The sequence below is a fragment of the Rhinoraja longicauda genome, chromosome 44, assembly GCF_053455715.1.
Source record: "Rhinoraja longicauda isolate Sanriku21f chromosome 44, sRhiLon1.1, whole genome shotgun sequence".
In the NCBI taxonomy this organism is placed as follows: domain Eukaryota; kingdom Metazoa; phylum Chordata; class Chondrichthyes; order Rajiformes; family Arhynchobatidae; genus Rhinoraja; species Rhinoraja longicauda.
The window spans coordinates 5,462,031-5,482,345 of NC_135996.1; the positions used below are offsets into that span (position 1 = coordinate 5,462,031).

The window sequence follows — 20,315 nt, forward strand, 5'->3', positions numbered from 1 at the left end:
GAGGCCAGTGGGGGGCACTGGGGCGTCCAGTGGGGGAGGCCACTGGGGCCGTGGGGGGGGGCACTGGGGCGTCCACTGGGGGCACAGGGACAGTGGGGGAGGCCAGTGGGGGACACTGGGGCGTCCACTGGGTCAGTGGGGGGGACACGGGCATCCAGTGGAGGGGGGACACTGGGGCATCCAATGGGGGGGGACTTGGGCATCCATTGGGGGGGACACTGGGGCAGTGGGGGGGACACCGGGGCATCCAGTGGTGGGGTCACTGGGGTGACACTGGGACAGTGAGGGCATCCACTGGGAGACTGAGTTATCCACTGGGGCGACACTGGGATAGTGGGGGGACTGAGGTGTCCACTGGGACAGTGGGGGGACACGAGCATCCACTGGGAAGTGGGGAGCAACTGAAGTAGTGGGGGGGCACTGGCATTCACTAGGGCAGTGGTGGGACACTGAGGCAGTGGGGAGGGCACTGGGAGGCCTCTGGAGAATTCACTGGGAGCAACGGGCAAGGGGGTACTACATCTTTAATTGGGGTCAAGGATGCCACTGGATCAGTTAGATGGGCCACTGGATCTTCGACTGGGGAACAGGTGGGCCATTGGATTAGACATTGGGGCCCACTGTGTCTTTAACTGGGGGCAAGGGAGTCAGTGGAAAAGGCTTTTGGAGGGGGGGGCTGGATCTTGTGAGATCAGGGCCACTGGATCAAACATTGGGGTCACTGGATCTGTCACGGGGCAAGAGGAACACTGGATCAGGCATTGGGGCCACTCGGTCTATCACTGGGAAAAGAGGGTCACATGGTCAGGCTTTTGGGGGCCTCGGTCACACTAGGGCAAGGGGTTGCTGGATTTGTAATTGGGGGGGCATGTGCAGTAGATCTGGCGTCATGGGCCACTGAATCTATCACTGGGGTAAGGGTTCACTGGGCCAAACCCAGGGTGCACTGGATTCTTTTTTTTACGGCAATGGGGGGCACTGGATCAGGCAGATGGGCCACTGGATCTTCAAAAAATGGGGGAGGGTGTTGGATCTGGCATTGAGGCTACTAGATAATTGACTGGAAGCACTGGATCTTTCACTGGGGGCGTTGTGGACATTGGATCTCGGTGGAAATTGGGTGATGGACCACTGGAGGGTCACGGAGCTGGGGTTGGAGATGGATCACTGGAGATCATGCAAGGGTGGACCACTGGATGTCTGTGGAAATATGGGCATGTTGTCCACTGGGACTGTGTGAATGGAATGGGGGTGGTGTCGAGCCACACAGTGTGGAATCAGGCCCCCAGGTCCAACTACGCTAGTCCTATCTGCCTCCCTCTAAACCAGGTACCTGTCTGAATGTGTCTTAAACGTTGCGATAGTCCCTGCCTCAACTACCTCCTCTGGCAGCTCGTTCCTTATGCGGGCTACTAATTCTCCTTTTGAGAACTGCAGATGGATTATTGGGAGGTTTCCAAATGTAGGGGAAGTGGTGGACTGTTGGAGATCGGGGCAGTGCTACTGATCTTTGTGAAGATAGACGCAAAGTGCTGGAGTAACCCAACGAATGGGTCAGGCAGCATCTCCGGAGTAAAGGAATTGGTGACCTCTCGGGTCGAGGGCCCTTCTTCCGACTGAGAGTCGGGGGAGAGGAAAACTAGCGATGCGAAAGGGCACAGGACAAATCAGAGCCCACAATGGTTCATTGTTGGCTGTGGAAGAGGGAAATATGGATGCGAACTGACAGGACGGCTATGGTCGGGGAGGGACGGAGAGAGGGGAATGCAGTGGAATACTTGAAGTTGGAGAATTCAACGTTCCTACAGCCCAAGCGAAATATGAGGTGCTGTTCCTCCAGTTTGGAACTCTGGATATTGGCACCCTGTGAACAGAGGCAGGGGTTTGGCAGCTAGATTGGCGTGGAAATCTGAGTCCATGGGATGTTTTCACTAGTGGGGAAAGTCCAGGACCGGCGGCCACAGCCTCAGAATAAAAAAAGAACGATCCTTTAGAAAGATGAGGAGCAATTTCTCAATTGTAGTCACGCGTTGCCTTTCCAGCGCACAACAAAAGCTTTTCACTGTACATGTGGCAGTAAACTAAACTAAACCCAAAGACTCGCTGGAGTTTAGAAGGATGAAGTGGGTGGGGGGGAACCTCATGGTAACGGCACGATGGCGCAGTGGTAAAGTTGCTGCCTTACAGCGAATGCAGCGCCGGAGACTCGGGTTCGATCCTGACTACGGGCGCAGTCTGTACGGAGTTTGTACGTTCTCCCTGCGTGGGTTTTCTCCGAGATCTTCGGTCTCCTCCCACACTCCAAAGACGTACAGGTATGTAGGTTAATTGACTGGGTAAATGTAAAAATTGTCCCTCGTGTGTGTAGGATAGTGTTTGTGTGCGGGGATCGCTGGGCGGTGCGGACCCGGTGGGCCGAAGGGCCTGTTTCCGCGCTGCATCTCTAAATCTAAATCTAGAAACTTACCAAGTAGTGAGCGGCCTGGATAGAGTGGATGTGGAGAGGATGTTTCCACTAGTGGGAGAGTCCAGGACCAGAGGGCGTAGCCTCAGAATTAAACGATGTACCTTTAGAAAGTGGATGAGGAGGAATTTCATTAGTCAGAGGGTGGTGAATCTGTGGAACTCATTGCCGCAGAAGGCTATGGGGGCCACAAGTCAGTGGGTATTTTTAAGACTGAGATTGACAGATTCTTGATTAGTGCGGGTGTCACGGGTTATGGGGAGAAGGCAGGAGAATGGGGTTAGGAGGGAGAGATAGATCAGCCATGATTGAATGGCAGAGTAGACCCGACAGTCAATTCTGCTGCTATGACTTATGAACTTGGGCGGCCGAGTTGTTGCCTTGCAGCGCCAAGGACCCGGGTTCGATCCCGACTATGGGTGGTTGTCTGCATGGTGTTCGTACGTTCTCCCCGTGACCTGCGTGGGTTTTCGGTTTCCGGTTTCTTCCCGCACTCCAGTTTTGTAGGCTTGGCACAAATGTAAAACTTGTCACTGGTGCCTGTACGGTAGTGTTTAATGTGCGGGGCTCGCTGGGGTTGGTGCGGATTTGGTGGGCCGAAGGGCCTGTTTCCGCACTGTATCTCTTAATTTCTAAACTAAATCAAGGTGGATCGCACATTGCTCTGGTATGCATCGCTTTCTCCCTGAACAATCTGTGCATAGATTCATGGTTTCCATCGAATCGGAGTGTGTGTGCACACGTGTGTGTGTGTGTGTGTGTCTCTCCACCACCACCCCGGCAGCTCGTTCCACTTATACATCCACCACTCTTTGTCTTTAAAAAATAACTTTATTTAGTTTTGGAGATACAGCGTGGAAACAGGCTCTTCGGCCCACCGAGTCCGTGCCGACCAGCGATCTCCGCTCACCAACACTATCCTACACACACTGGGGACAATTTAATAATAATAATAATAATAATGCATTACATTTATATAGCGCTTTTCAAACACAGGGATTACTAGAACATAGAGAAGAAAATAAATAGATAAATAAGTAAACGACCAGAAAAAGGAGACAGAAGGTGAGGTGACGGTCAGTGGTTGAAGGCAGTGCTGAACAGGTGCGACTTCAGTGATGTTTTGAATGTGGTGAGTGAGGAAGAGTCTCTGATGGTTTGGGGTAGTGAGTTCCAGAGGGTGGGAGCAGCGATGGAGAAAGCTCTGTCCCCCCAGGATCTGAGTTTGGTCCGGATGGGGGGGGGACAGGAGGTTGGCAGCAGCAGAGCGGAGGGTGCAGGTGGGAGTGTGTCTGTGGAGGAGGTCAGTCAGGTAGGATGGGGCCAGGTTATGGAGGGCTTTGTATGTCATGAGGAGGATTTTGTACTGGATTCTCTGGGGAATGGGGAGCCAGTGGAGCTTGTAAAGGACGGGGGTGATATGGTCACGGATCGGGGAGTGGGTGAGTAGACGGGCAGCGGAGTTTTGAATGTATTGAAGTTTACTGATGATTTTTGAGGGTGAGCCATAGAGGAGGCTGTTGCAGTAGTCCAGACGGGAGGTGATGAAGGCGTGGATGAGGGTTTCTGCAGCTGTGGAGGAGAGGGATGGACGGAGACGGGCGATGTTTTTGAGGTGGAAGAAGGCTGTCTTTGTGATGGGTTTGTCGAAGGAGAGGGTTTGATCAAAGATGATTCCAAGATTCCGGATGTGAGGGGAGGTGGATACTGGGAGACCATCAATATTGAGGGTGAAGTTTTGGGTGGATTTGGTGAGCGTTTTTGGACCAATGATGATGATTTCAGATTTGTTGCAGTTGAGTTTGAGGAAATTTGATTGAAGCCAAGATTTTATTTCAGTGATGCAGTTTGTCAGTGTAGAGTGTGTGGTGGTGGAGATTGACTTGGTGGAGATTTACACCTAACCTACAAACCTGCACGTCTTTGGAGTGTGGGAGGAAACGGATGATCTCGGAGAAAACCCGCGCAGGTCACGGGGAGAGCGTGCAAACTCCGTGCAGGCAGCACCCGTGGCTGGGATCGAACCGGCGCTGTAAGGCAGCAACTCCACTGTGGCCGCCCTTTTAAACATTTCTTCTCTTCCTCTGTGCACTCTATTCTTTGACATTTCCACGCTGGATGAATAAGGTTCTGACAGGAGATAGGGTAGCGTTACCCCTCAAAGTTCATCAATCCATGAAAGGTAACCCTATCTGTGCCTTTCATCAATTTGTAAAATTCTATCGGATTTCCCCGCAACCTCTGACGCTGCAGAGATAACAGTCCTCGTCAGCCCAGCCTCTCCCTGCAGCGGAAACCCTCTCGTTCAGGCATAGTTCTGGCAAACCTCCCCAAAGCCCCCTCGCCCTTCCTGTAATGGGGGTGACCGGAACTGAACGCAGTGCTCCAAAGATAGACACAAGAAGCTGGAGCAACTCAGCGGGACGGGCAGCATACCTGGAGGGAAGGAGCGGGCGACGTTTCGGGTCGAGACCCCCTTCTTCGGACTGAAAGTGAATCGAGAAAGGGAATCGAGAGACACAGACGATGATGTCAAGATAGTTTACACTTGCACCAAGCCAATTACCAAGGGAGAGACGAGGAACGACGAAGAAAGGATATGCAAAAAAAGTAACGCTGATAAAGGAAACAGGCCATTGTTAAGTGAAAGCGAGAAGCTGGTGTGACTTGGGTGGGGGAGGGATAGAGAGAGAGAGGGAATTACTTGAAGTTAGAGAAATGCAGCGCCGGAGACCCGGGTTCCATCCCGACTGTACGGAGTTTGTATGTTCTCCCCGTGGCCTGCGTGGGTTTTCTCCGAGATCTTCGGTTTACCCCCACACTCCAAAGACGTGCAGGTTTGTAGGTTAATTGGCTTGGTAAATGCAAAAATTGTCCCTAGTGTGTGTAGGATAGTGTTAATGTGCGGGGATCGCTGGTCGGCGCGGTCCCTGGTGGGCCGAAGGGCCTGTTTCCGCGCTGTATCTCCAAACTAAAATCAATATTCATACACTGGGCTGTAATACTCCAAATGCGGCCTAATCCTAAGTTATATAATGCTGTAACATGACTTCCTGACTCTTGTACTCAATGCCTGACGCATGAAGGTACACTTTCTTTAGGTTCATAAATCATACGAGCGGTAATGAGCCATTCGGCCCACCAAGGCTACGCTGCCACTAAATCATGGCTGATCTATCTTTCCCTCTCAACCCCACTCTCCTCCTGCCTTCTCCCCCTAACCCCTGACACTCGTACTAATCGAGAGTTAACTAAAATAAATGGTCGGCATGGTGGCGCAGCGGTAGAGTTGCTGCCTCACAGGGAGACCCGGGTACCATCCTGACTATTAGTGCTGTCTGTACGGAGTTTGCACGTTCTCCCCGTGACCCACGTGGGTTTTCTCCGGGATCTCCGGTTTCCTCCCGCCCTCCAAAGACGTGCGGGTTTGTTGGTTGGTAAAGATTTGACTTTGGTAAAGATTTGTAAATTCTCCCTAGTGTGTTGGATAGTGCCAGTGTACACTAATCGCTGGTCGGCACAGACTCTGTGGGCCGAAGGGCCTGTTTTCATACTGTATCTCTAGACAACTAAACCCCTGACACCCGTTCTAATCGAGAATCTGTCTATAACATATAACATAACATATAACATATAACTACAGCATGGAAACAGGCCTGTCCGGCCCTACCAGTCCACGCCGACCATTCTCCCTGACCTAGTCTCATCTATCTCTGCCTTAAAAATATCCATTGACTTGGCCTCCTCTGCCCTTTGTGGCAATGAGTTCCACAGATTCACAACACTCTTTAATTTTATTTTATTTGTCATATGTAGGTTTGCACAGGGTCAACGGCACAATGAAATGTATTTGACAAGATAACGGGTCACCCCAGCAGTAATATTCCAAGGATAAATAAGATTAAAATGACATTAATAAGATAAAAAGACTGTGGCTGTGGGCAGAACAGTTCCCGTACCAGACTGTGTAATGCAGCCCGTCAGCAGGCTCTCGATGGTGCATCTGTAGAAGTTTATGAGGATGCTGGCGTTCATGCCAAACTTCCTCAGTCTTCTCAGGAAAAAGAGCCGCTGGCAATGAATTCCACAGATTCACTGCCCTCTGTGGCAATAAATTCCACAGATTCACCACCCTCTGATTAAAGGAATTCCTCCTCATCTTCCTAAAGGTACGGCCTTTAATTCTGAGGCTGTGCCCTCTGGTCCTAGACTCTCCCACTGGTGGAAAAAAATCCTCTCCACATCTGCGCCTTTCACTATTGCGTTTCAATGGGTCCCCTATCCTTAAACTCCAGCGAGTATGAACCTGAATGGTGGCCGATTAGGAGAAGGGGAGATGCAACGAGACCTGGTACACCAGTCATTGAAAGTAGGCGTGCAGGTGCAGCAGGCAGTGAAGAAAGAGAATGGTATGTTGGCATTCATAGCGAGGGGATTTGAGTATAGTAGCAGGGAGGTTCTGCTGCAGTTGTACAGGGCATTGGTGAGACCACACCTGGAGTATTGCGTACAGTTTTGGTCTCCTAATCTGTGGAAAGACATTCTTGCCATAGAGGGAGTACAGAGAAGGTTCACCAGATTGATCCCTGGGATGGCAGGACTTTCATATGAAGAAAGACTGGATAGACTCGGCTTGTACTCGCTGGAATTTAGAAGATTGAGGGGGAATCTTATAGAAACTTACAAAATCCTTAAGGGGTTGGACAGGCTAGATGCGGGAAGATTGTTCCCGATGTTGGGGAAGTCCAGAACAAGAGGTCACAGCTTAAGGATAAGGGGGAAGTCTTTAAGGACCGAGATGAGAAAGTTTTTTTTCACACAGAGAATGGAATTCTCTGCCACAGAAGGTAGTTGAGGCCAGTTAATTGGCTATATTTAAGAGGGAGTTAGATGTGGCCCTTGTGGCTAAAGAGATCAGCGGGTATGGAGAGAAGGCAGGTACAGGATACTGAGTTGGATGATCGGCCATGATCATATTGAATGGCGGTGCAGGCTCGAAGGGCCGAATGGCCTACTCCTGCACCTATTTTCTATGTTTCTATGAGTACTGTCAAACGCTCATTGTACGCTAACCCATTCGCTGCGCCCTCTCGCCAGTGGAAGCAGTCTGCCCACGTCCTTCACCGCCCTTATCTAACTGCAGTGTGGCACGGCTGTTGGGAAGAAATGTCTCCTTGTGTGGGGATGGCTGTTCTGACACTCAGACAGTCCTGGGCCGAGTAAACACGCACACACACACTACTTCAACTATCTGCGAAAGCTCACTATTACTCTGGGAGTCAGGCCAGAGACCTGGCCCTGCCTTCGTTGCCATGGCAGCTCTCTGGCCTTAAAAGTAATTGTACCTGCCAAAGACGTCAAAATCTAAACAAGAATTTGCATTTAATTGAAAAGCTGCCTGCCTTGAGTTCATATTCGGGGTATGTCGTGTATCGTTTTCATTACCTGGTATTTTCGTAGTTTAGTCTCATTAATTACTAGGAGCAGGATTAGGCCATTCGGCCCGTCAAGTCTACTCTGCCGTGAGTTTATTGTCACGTGTGCAGAGTTTCGCTGAAAAGCTTTGGCACAGTGGCGCAGCGGTAGAGTCACTGCTTCACAGCGCCAGAGACCCGGGTTCGATCCCGACCACGGGTGCTTATCTGTACGGTGTTTTGTACGTTCTCCCCGTGACCCGCGTGTGTTTTCTCCGGGTGCTCCGGTTTCCTCCCACTCTCCAAAGACGTGCAGTTTTGTCAGTTGATTGGCGTTGGCGAATTGTCCCGAATCTGTAGGGTGGAAATAGTGTGCTAGGATCGCTGGACGATGGGCCGAAGGGCCTGTTTCCGCACTGTTATCTCAAAATTCGCTGCGGTTTAGAAGAATGAGGGGGGACCTCATTGAAACGTACGGAATAGTGAGCGGCCTGGATAGAGTGGATGTGGAGAGGATGTTTCCACTAGTGGGAGAGTCTAGGACCAGAGGGCACAGCCTCAGAATTAAAGGACGTTCCTTTAGGAAGGAGATGAGGAGGAATTTTTTCAGTCAGAGGTTGGAGAATCTGTGGGATTCTTTGCCACAGACGGCTGTGGAGGCCACAAGTCAGTGGATATTTTTAAGGCAGGGAGAGATAGATTCAAGGTGTCCAGGATTACGGAGAGAAGGCAGGAGAATGGGGTTGGGAGGGAGAGATAGATCAGCTATGATTGAATGGCGGAGTAGACTTGATGGGCCGAATGGCCTAATTCTGCTGCTGTCACTTATGACCTTACAATTCTAAAGTAAAGATTCACAGATCCTGCCGAACCTGCTAAGTGTCTGAAGAAGGGTCTCGACCCGAAACGTCACCCATTCCTTCTCTCCCGAGATGCTGCCTGGCCCGCTGAGTTACTCCAGCATTTCGTGTCGACCTTAGTGTTTCAGCATAATATTTTCACCAGTATCTTCGTTGCTTTTGATAATCTTCTTTGCGGGGTTATCCTTTATCTCAGCGGATTGAACGATTGTGAGAGTCTGTGGCCCGTTCTGTGACGGGTCTGTGTGTGTGTGTAACACTGGGGTACAGTACCGGTGGGGACGGGGGTGTGTGTAACACTGGGGACGGGTGTGTAACACTGGGGTACAGTACTGGTGGGGACAGGTGTGTGTGTAACACTGGGGTACAGTATCGGTGGGGACGGGTGTGTGTGTAACACTGGGGTACAGTACCGGTGGGGACGGGGGTGTGTGTGTAACACTGGGGTACAGTACCGGTGGGGATGGGTGTGTGTGTAACACTGGGGTACAGTACCGGTGGGGACGGGTGTGTGTGTAACACTGGGGTACAGTACCGGTGGGGACGGGTGTGTGTGTGTAACACTGGGGTACAGTACTGGTGGGGACGGGTGTGTGTGTAACACTGGGGTACAGTACGGGTGGGGACGGGTGTGTGTGTAACACTGGGGTACAGTACTGGTGGGGACGGGTGTGTGTGTAACACTGGGGTACAGTACCGGTGGGGACGGGTGTGTGTAACACTGGGGTACAGTACCGGTGGGGACGGGTGTGTGTGTAACACTGGGGTACAGTACCGGTGGGGACGGGTGTGTGTGTAACACTGGGGTACAGTACTGGTGGGGACGGGTGTGTGTAACACTGGGGTACAGTACCGGTGGGGACGGGTGTGTGTGTAACACTGGGGCACAGTACCGGTGGGGATGGGTGTGTGTGTAACACTGGGGCACAGTACCGGTGGGAGTCTAGGACCAGAGGGCACAGCCTCAGAATTAAAGGACGTTATTTTAGGAAGGAGATGAGGAGAAATTTCTTTAGTCAGAGGGCGGTGAATCTGTGGGATTCTTTGCCACAGACGGCTGTGGAGACCACAAGTCAGTGGATATATTTAAGGCAGAGATAGATAGGTTCTTGATTAGAAACATAGGAAATAGGTGCAGGAGTAGGCCATTCGTCCCTTCGAGCCTGCACCGCCATTCAATATGATCATCCAGCTCAGTAACCTGTACCTGCCTTCTCTCCATACCCCCTGATCCCTTTAGCCACAAGGGCCACATCTAACTCCCTCTTAAATATAGCCAATGAACTGGCCTCAACTACCTTCTGTGGCAGAGAATTCCACAGATTCACCACTCTCTGTGTGAAAAAAAATAGTGCGGGTGCCAAGGGTTATGGGGAGAAGGCAGGAGAACGGAGTTGGGAGAGAGAGATAGATCAGCCATGATTGAATGGCGGAGTAGACTTGATGGGCTGAATGGCCTAATTCTACTCCTATTCCTTAAGCCCGCAATGGGGTAGAGGTGAATCGGGCAGTGCCCTAGCTTATGGAATGACAGAGGGGAAGAAGCTGTTCCTGAGTCTGGTAGTGCGTGCCTTCCATCTTGAACAAGGGTTACAAGTCTTTGGGCGGCACGGTAGCGCAGCGGTAGAGTCGCTGCCTTACAGCGAATGCAGCGCCGGAGACTCAGGTTCGATCCCGACGACGGGTGCTGTCTGCACGGAGTTTGCACGTTCTCCCCGTGACCTGCGTGGGTTTTCTCCGAGATCTTCGGTTTCCTCCCACGCTCCAAAGACGTGCGGGTCTGTAGGTCAATTGGCTTGGTAAATGTAAAAAATTGTCCCTAGTGGGTGTAGGATAGACAATAGACAATAGGTGCAGGAGTAGGCCATTCAGCCCTTCGAGCCAGCACCGCCATTCAATGCGATCATGGCTGATCACTAGTGTTAGTGTGTGCGGGGATCGCTGGTCGGCGCGGACCCGGTGGGCCGAAAGGGCCTGTAGCTCTAAACAAGTGGAAACGTGGCCTCTCCCTGTTCTCCAGAGACACTGCCTGAGCCACTGGGTTACTCCAGCACTCTGTGTTCTTTGTTGTGAACCGTTCCGGCTGCTCCTTGTATCTCCTGTAAACATTAGTAGGTCTCTTGTCTCTGTGGGGCTGCCGTGACCCGTTGAACCGGCCGGGCCGGTTTCTCGGCAGCTCCACCTAAAGATTTTTTCCCAGCCGGTATTTGCCACCACGCCCAGCCAAAAATAACAGGGCACAGTGACGCAGCGGTAGAGTTATATACGAAGATAACTGCAGATGCTGGTACAAATCAAAGGTATTTATTCACAAAATGCTGGAGTAACTCAGCAGGTCAGGCAGCATCTCGGGAGAGAAGGAATGGGTGACGTTTCGGGTCGAGACCCTTCTTCAGAGTTGCTGCCTTACAGCGCCAGAGACCCAGGTTCCATCCTGACTGCTGGTCCGACCAGCGATACACTAGCACTATCCTACGCACACGCCAGGGACGATATAAGATTTTTACCGAAGCCAATTAACCTACAAACCTGCACGCCTTTGGAGTGTGGGGCGAAACCGGAGCACCCTAACAAAAAAATTCACAGGGAGAACGTACAAACTCCGTACAGATAGCACCCGAAGTCGGGATCGAACTCGGGTCTCCGGCGCTGTGAGGCAGCAGCTCTACTGCTGAGAAAGTGGGATAACATGGAGCTAGTGTGAACGAGGGAATCACTGGTCGCACAGACTCGCTGGGCAGAAGGGCCTGTTTCCCAGCTACATCATTAAAAGTAAAGTCAGTCTCTGACTGACTCTGTTTTTCATGACATGCATCCTCTGGAGAAATCCTGTTTTATGTACACACTCTTGACACAAGAGACCGCAGATGCTGGAATCCCGACCCAAAAACAAACTGCTGGAGGAACTCAAAGATAGACACAAAATATACCAAGATAGAGTGAAAGCCTTTCATTGTTTAGTTTAGAGATACAGCGTGGAAACAGGCCCTTTCGGCCCACCGGGTCCGCGTCGACCAGCGATCCCCGCACATTTAACTATCCTGCACCCACGAGGGACAATTTTTACATTTACCAAGCCAATTAACCTACAAACCCGTACGTCTTTGGAGTGTGGGAGGAAACCGAAGATCTCGGAGAAAACCCACGCAGGTCACGGGGAGAACATACAAACTCCGTACAGGCGGCGCCCGCGGTCGGGATCGAACCCGGGTCTCCAGCGCTGTGAGGCAGCAACTCTACTGCCGCGCCACCGTGACCACCCAAACCACCTATAGATGAGTACAGTCAAATAAGAAATGTAGGAAATGTCAACTTCTCTACTTCGGCGAGACCAAATGCAGGCTTGGTGATCGTTTCGCTCAACACCTTCGCTCAGTCCGTCCGCCTTAACCAACCTGATCTCCCGGTGGCTCAGCACCTCAACTCCCCCTCCCTCTCCCAGTCTGACCTTGCTGTCCTTGGCCTCCTCCACTGTCAGAGTGAGGCCCAGCGCAAATTGGAGGAACAGCACCTCATATTTGGCTTGGGCAGCTTACACCCCAGCGGTATGAACATTGACTTCTCCAACTTCAGATAGTTGCTCTGTCCCTCTCTTTCCCCTTCCCAGTTCTCCCACTAGTCTTCATGTCTCCGACTACATCCTATCTCTGTCCCGCCCCCTCCCCTGACATCAGTCTGAAGAAGGGTCTCGACCCGAAACGTCACCCATTCCTTCTCTCCTGAGATGCTGCCTGACCCGCTGAGTTACTCCAGCATTTTGTGTGTACCTAGGGGTACAAGAAAGGAACATTTATGGTAGATGTTCTTCTGCGGCAGCTGGTAAACAGTCGCCATGCTCTCCTGATTACAATTGACAAATGATTGTATATTTGGCAGGTGCACTAAAGTGCTCATAAAGTCGCAACAGATATCAATCCATTGTTCTGCCGCACATTGTAATAATACATTCTTGACTTGCCCCTGGCAACGGTGGCGTGGCTGTAGAGTTGCTGCCTCACAGCGCCGGAGACCCGGGTTCCATCCCGACTACGGGCGCTGTCTGTACGGAGTTTGCACGTGACCCTCGTGGGTTTTCTCCGAGATCTTCGGTTTCCTCCCACACTCCAAAGACGTGCAGGTTTGTAGGTTAATTGGCTCGGTGTACGTGTAAATTATCCCTAGTGCGTGTGTAGGGCAGTGTTAGTGTGCGGGGATCGCTGGTCGGCTGCGGACCCGGTGGGCCGAAGGGGCCTGTTTCCGCGCTGTACCTCAAAACTAGGAGGAGGCCCTTCGGCCCACTGAGCCCACGCCGGCCACTGATCACCCACTCGCATTAGACTTTAGAGATACAGCACTAACTCTACATTCAACGTTTGCATCCTACTCCCTACATAACAGGGGTGGCATGGCGGGGCAGCGGGTAGAGCTGCTACTTCACAGTTCCAGGCACGCTGGGTCTCTAAGCCAAACCAAACCGTCACAGGGAGATGGTACAAACTCCCCACCGATACAGACAACACCCGTGGTCAGGATGGAAGCCGGGTCGCCCGGACCTGCGAGACAGCAGCTCTACCCGCTGCGCCGCCCGAAAGGATGGCAACCATTGCAGAACCAGGGGCCACACAGTTTAAGAATAAGGGGTCGGCCATTTAGAACGGAGATGAGGGAAAACTTTTTCAGTCAGAGAGTTGTGAATCTGTGGAATTCTCTGCCTCAGAAGGCAGTGGAGGCCAATTCTCTGAATGCATTCAAGAGAGAGCTGGATAGAGCTCTTAAGGATAGCGGAGTCAGGGGGTATGGGGAGAAGGCAGGAACGGGGTACTGATTGAGAATGATCAGCCATGATCACATTGAATGGCGGTGCTGGTTCGAAGGGCCGAATGGCCTCCTCCTGCACCTGTTGTCTATTGCGCTCCAACAGAAGTGCCTGTGGTGTACGCACTTCGACACACACAAGCCTGAAGCACTCGAGGCTGTTGTTTGTGTTGCCGGACATGTTAAGATGTCCATCTGACCAGCGGATACATTCTCATATACGTTTCGAGCCTTGCCTGGGGAAAGTTTTTAAGAGCAGCTGTCGTTTTTTTCCAAGCGTGTTTACTCAACCTGTGAGGTGCAATAAAGCACAAAACAACTCTATTTGCTCTCTGCGGTTCTCTCTGCGCTAAATGTTCCAGGATGCAATTATGAAGGAAGGCGTGGACATGGGTGATTACGATCGTCAGGAATTAGGAAATAGTTCAATAAACAATCCCTTCTTCCTTCTGACACGCGAGGATATTCAGTCTGTTGTATCCATACCAGTTTGAAGAAGGGTCTCGACCCGAAACGTCAGCCATTCCTTCTCTCCAGAGATGCTGCCTGTCCCGCTGGGTTACTCCAGCTTTTTGTGTCTATCTTCATATCCAGACTGAATCAGGTTTAGTTTAGAGATACGGCACAGAATTGGGCCCTTCAGCCCACCGAGCCCACGCCGACCAGCGATACATATACACACACACACACACACACACACACACACACACACGACAATACACACACACACACACACACACACGACAATTCACACACACACACACACAACAATTCACACACACACACACACGACAATTCACACACACACACACGACAATACACACACACACAACAATTCACACACACATACATGACAATTCACACACACACAACAATTCACACACACACACACAATTCACACACACATGACAATTCACACACACACACACACACATGACAATTCACACACACACACGACAATTCACACACACACAATAATTCACACACACAATAATTCACACACACACACACGACAATACACACACACACACGACAATTCACACACACACACACACGACAATTCACACACACATACACGACAATTCACACACACACACACACACGACAATTCACACGGAAGGGAGGCTGGTGTGTGTGCGTGATGGTCTGGGCTGCATGCATAATTCGCTACAATCTCTTGCGGTCTTGGATGGAGCTGTTCCCAAACTGAGCTGTGATGCATCCCGTTAAAATGTGTGCACGTTATTCCTTTACTACTTTATAACCCATTCTCCCACATTCCCCTTCAACCGTGCGGCACGGTGGCGCAGCGGTAGAGTTGCTGCCTTTCAGCGCCGGAGTCCCGGGTTCAATACCGTCTACGGGCGCTGTCTGTACGGAGTTTGCACGTTCTCCCCGTGACCTGCGTGGGTTTTCTCCGAGATCTTCGGTTTCCCCCCCACGCTCCAAAGACGTGCAGGTTTGTTGGTAAATTGGCTTGGTAAATGTAAAAAAAATTGTTCCTAGTGTGTGTAGGATAGTGTTAATGTGCGGGTATCGCTGGTCGGCGCGGACCCGGTGGGCCGAAAGGGCCTGTTTGCATGCTAAACTAAACTGCCCCAGATTGCGTACACACGCGCACACACACACCCTACCTCAATTAACCTACTTACCCCACAGGTCTTAGGAGTGTGACAATAGACAGTAGGTGCAGGAAGAGGCCATTCGGCCCTTCGCGCCAGCACCGCCATTCAATGGGATCATGGCTGATCATTCTCAATCAGTACCCCTGTGGAAGGAAACCGGAGCACCCGGGGAAAACCCACGTGATCACGGGGAGAACGTACAAACTCTGCACGGACACACCCACACACACAAGTTCTCATACACAGTGACAAAGAGACAGACACACACACACACACACACACACACTTGCAGCTGGATTAACCCACCCCCCCCCCCCCCCCCCCCCCCAGAACGTTGTAGGGAAGTGGGAGAAACCGGAGCACCCGGGAGAAACCCACTCAGTCACAGCGAGAACGTGCAAACTCCACAGAAACACATGCACACAAAGTTTAACACACATGCAGATTCACATACACCGCCCAGCCAGAGACACACACAAAGACACTTGTGCACGCGCACACACACACACACAAAGTATCGCGCACACACACAGGGAAAGACACATGCTGACAGAGAGACACACTGACAAAGACACACACACAAAGTACCGCGCGCACACACACACACACAGGCAAAGACACATGCTGACCGAGAGACACACTGAGCAAATATACACACACTGACTTAGACACACACACACTGACAAAGACACACACTCACAAGGATATACTGTATACACACTGACAAAGATACACACTGACACTCTGACAAATACACGCACAAATATACACGCACAAATATACACACACAAATATACACACACACACTGGCAAAGACACACACGCTGACAAAGACACACACACACACTGACAGACACACACACACTGACAAAGACACACACACACTGACAAAGACACACACACACACACACTGACAAAGACACACACAAAGATATATGCACACACACTGACAGACACTCACACTGACAAAGACACACACACACCGACAAAGACACACACACTCTCAAAGATTCGCACACATACACAGATGGAGGTGGGAAATGCTCCCTGCTCTTGGGCCCTGTGACACAGTAGTTCAACCCGCTGCACCTCCCTGCCGCCCATTTTATAATCAACTTGCGTACACCCTGCACCGCACTCTTTTTCAACCTTTGACCGTGATCTACCTGCTTTCATCCGGAGCACCCGGGGAAAAACCACGTGATCACGGGGAGAACGTACAAACTCTGCACGGACACACCCACACACACAAGTTCCCATACACAGTGACAAAGAGACAGACAGACACACACACACACACACACACTTGCAGCTGGATTAACCCACCCCCCCCCCCCCCAGAACGTTGTAGGGAAGTGGGAGAAACCGGAGCACCCGGGAGAAACCCACTCAGTCACAGCGAGAACGTGCAAACTCCACAGAAACACATGCACACAAAGTTTAACACACATGCAGATTCACATACACCGCCCAGCCAGAGACACACACAAAGACACTTGTGCACGCGCACACACACACACACACACACAAAGTATCGCGCACACACACAGGGAAAGACACATGCTGACAGAGAGACACACTGACAAAGACACACACACAAAGTACCGCGCGCACACACACACACACACACACAGGCAAAGACACATGCTGACAGAGAGACACACTGAGCAAATATACACACACTGACAAAGACACACACTCACAAGGATATACTGTATACACACTGACAAAGATACACACTGACACTGACAAATACACGCACAAATATACACACACAAATATACACACACACACACACACAGACAGACACACACACACACTGACTGGCAAAGACACACACGCTGACAAAGACACACACACACACTGACAAAGACACACACACAGACAGACACACACACACACTGACTGACAAAGACACACACACTGACAAAGACACACACACACACTGACCGACACACACACACTGACAGACACACACACACTGACAAAGACACACACACACACTCACTGACAAAGACACACACACACTGACAAAGACACACACAAAGATATATGCACACACACTGACAGACACTCACACTGACAAAGACACACACACACCGACAAAGACACACACAAATATACACACACACACTCTCAAAGATTCGCACACATACACAGATGGAGGTGGGAAATGCTCCCTGCTCTTGGGCCCTGTGACACAGTAGTTCAACCCGCTGCACCTCCCTGCCGCCCATTTTATAATCAACTTGCGTACACCCTGCACCGCACCCTTTTTCAACCTTTGACCGTGATCTACCTGCTTTCATCTCTGAGGCATTTGTGCCACCTGTTTAGTTTAGAGACACAACACAGAAACGGGCCCTTCGGCCCGCCGGGCCGACACCAGCCAGTTCACACGCTAGTTCCACGTTATCCCACTCTCTCATCCACTCCCTGCGGGGCCGATCGACCCGCAAACCCGCACGGGCACGCCTTTGGGATGTGGTGGGGGACCCACACAGTCACAGGGAGAACGTGCAAACTACACACACACACACACATACAGACAGCACCCGCGGGCAGGATGGAACCCGGGTCTCTGGCACTGTGAGGCAGCAGCTCTACCCACTGCCGCCCCTAATCTAACCTGCTCCTTGTCCCTGCTGTTCCTCCCGCCCCTCAGAGTAGAAATTCCCCTTCCTTATCCCACACGGGGCACCACATTGGCACAGCAGTAGAGTTGCTGCCTCGCAGCGCCAGAGACCCGGGTTCGATCCTGACCACGGGTGCTGTTTGTGCAGAGTTTGTATTGCGTACAGTTTTGGTCTCCTAATCTGAGGAAAGACATTCTTGCCTATAGAGGGAGTACAGAGAAGGTTCACCAGATTGATTCCTGGGATGGCAGGACTTTAATATGTAGAAAGACTGGATAGACTCGGCTTGTACTCGCTGGAATTTAGAAGATTGAGGGGGGATCTTATAGAAACTTACAAAATTCTTAAGGGGTTGGACAGGCTAGATGAAGGAAGATTGTTCACGATGTTGGGGAAGTCCAGAACAAGGGGTCACAGTTTAAGGATAAGGGGGAAGTCTTTTAGGACCGAGATGAGAACGTTTTTTTTCACACAGCGAGTGGCGAATCTGTGGAATTCTCTGCCACAGAAGGTAGTTGAGGCCAGTTCATTGGCTATATTTAAGAGGGAGTTAGATGTGGCCCTTGTGGCTAAAGGGATCAGGGGGTATGGAGAGAAGGCAGGTACGGGATACTGAGTTGGATGATCAGCCATGATCATATTGAATGGCGTTGCAGGCTCGAATGGCCTACTCCTGCACCTATTTTCTGTTTCTATGTACATTCTCCCCAAAGACGTACAGGTATGTAGGTTAATTGGCTGGGCAAATGTAAAAATTATCCCTAGTGGGTGTAGGATAGTGTTAGTGTGCGGGGATCGCTGGGCGGCACGGACCCGGTGGGCCGAAGGGCCTGTTTCTGCGCTGTATCTCTAAATCTAAAATCTCCCCGTGACCGTGTGGGTTTACCCCAGGTGCTCCGGTTTCCTCCCACGCTCCAAAGACGGACAGGTTAGTAGGTAGGGAAATAAATGCTGCAGATGCTGGTTAAAATCGAAGGTAGACACAAAATGCTGGAGTAACTCAGCGGGACAGGCAGCATCTCGGGAGAGAAGGAATGGGTGACCCGAAATGTTTTGGGTCACCCATTCCCTCTCTCTCTCTCTCTCGAGATGCTGCCTGTCCCGCTGAGTTACTCCAGCATTTTGTGTCTACCTACAGGTTAGTAGGTTTAGTTTAGAGACACAGCGCAGAAACAGGCCCTTCGGCCCACCGAGTCCGCGCCGACCAGCGATTCCCGCACACTAACACTATCCTACGCACACTAGGGACAATTTGGAGTGGGAGCACCTGGGGAAAACCCACGGGGAGAACGTACAAACTCTGTACAAACAGCGCCTGTGGTCAGGATCGAACCTGGGTCACTGGCGCTGTGAGGCAGCAATTCTACCGCTGCGCCACCATGTGTAGGACTTGATCTCTTTTCTCTGTACAGCGTTGTGGAGACGTGGCAGAGAGATGTGGGTATGGACCAATCATCCACCATGCAACTCAATGAAACTAAGGCTGGGAGGGTGGTGACCAAGTGGATAAATTCCACATCTTAACTTCTCTCGGTCTCTTGCAGGGACTATCGCAACGTTTAAGAAACAGACGGTTACTTGAATGGGACAGGTTTGGAGGGATACGGGCCAGACGCGGGCGGGTGGGGCTAGTGTAGATGGGACATGTTGGTTGGCATGGGCAAGTGGGGCTGAAGGGCCTGTTTCCACACTGTGTCCCTCTACAACTCTGTCTCTGTCCCTCTCTCTGCCTCTCCCCCCTCATTCTCTGTCTCCACCTCTCTGCATCTCTCTCTCTATCCCTCTGTCTCTCTGCGCCACCCTCTCTCTGCCTCTCTAATTATTGCATCTCTCTATCCCACCCTCTCTCTGCCTCTCGCGCTCTATCTCTCTGCCTCTCTCTGTCTCTCTCAAACTGTCTGCATCTCTTTCTCTGTGCTACTCACTCTACCACTCTTGTCTCTCAATCTGCATCTCTCTCTCTCTGCCACCCTCTCTCTATCTCTCTGCCGCTCTAACTATCTGCGTCTCTCTCTATCTCTGCCATCCTCTCAATCTCTGCCTCTCTCTAACTATCTGCATCTCTCTCTCTATGCCCCCCTCTCTCTATCTCACTGCCTCTCCCTAACTATCTGTGTCTCTCTCTCTGTGCCCCCCTCTCTCTATCTCTCTGCCGCTCTCTAACTATCTGCATATCTCTCTCTCTGCCACTCTCTCTCTCTGCCTCTCTAACTGCATCTCCCTCTCTGCCTCTCTCTAACTATCTGCGTCTCTCTCTCTGCCACCCTCTCTCTCTCTCTCTGCCTCTCTCTAACTGCATCTCTCTCTGCCACCCTCTCTGCCTCTCTCTAACTGCATCTCTCTCTGACACCCTCTCTCTATCTCTCTGCCTCTCCCTAACTCTCTCTGCCTCTCTCTAACTGCATCTCTCTCTGCCACCCTCTCTCTCTCTCTCTGCCTCTCTCTAACTATCTGCGTCTCTCTCTCTCTGCCACCCTCTCTCTGCCTGTCTCTAACTATCTGCATCTCTCTCTCTCTCTGAC

General features: G+C 51.3%; 1 protein-coding gene across 2 annotated transcripts in view; it reads left to right on the plus strand.

The window, feature by feature from the left end:
• LOC144612275 (Golgi phosphoprotein 3-like A) overlaps nucleotides 1-20,315 on the plus strand; it is a 38,720-nt gene that overhangs the window by 1,176 nt on the left and 17,229 nt on the right. The gene's annotated exons all lie outside the window — the stretch shown is intronic.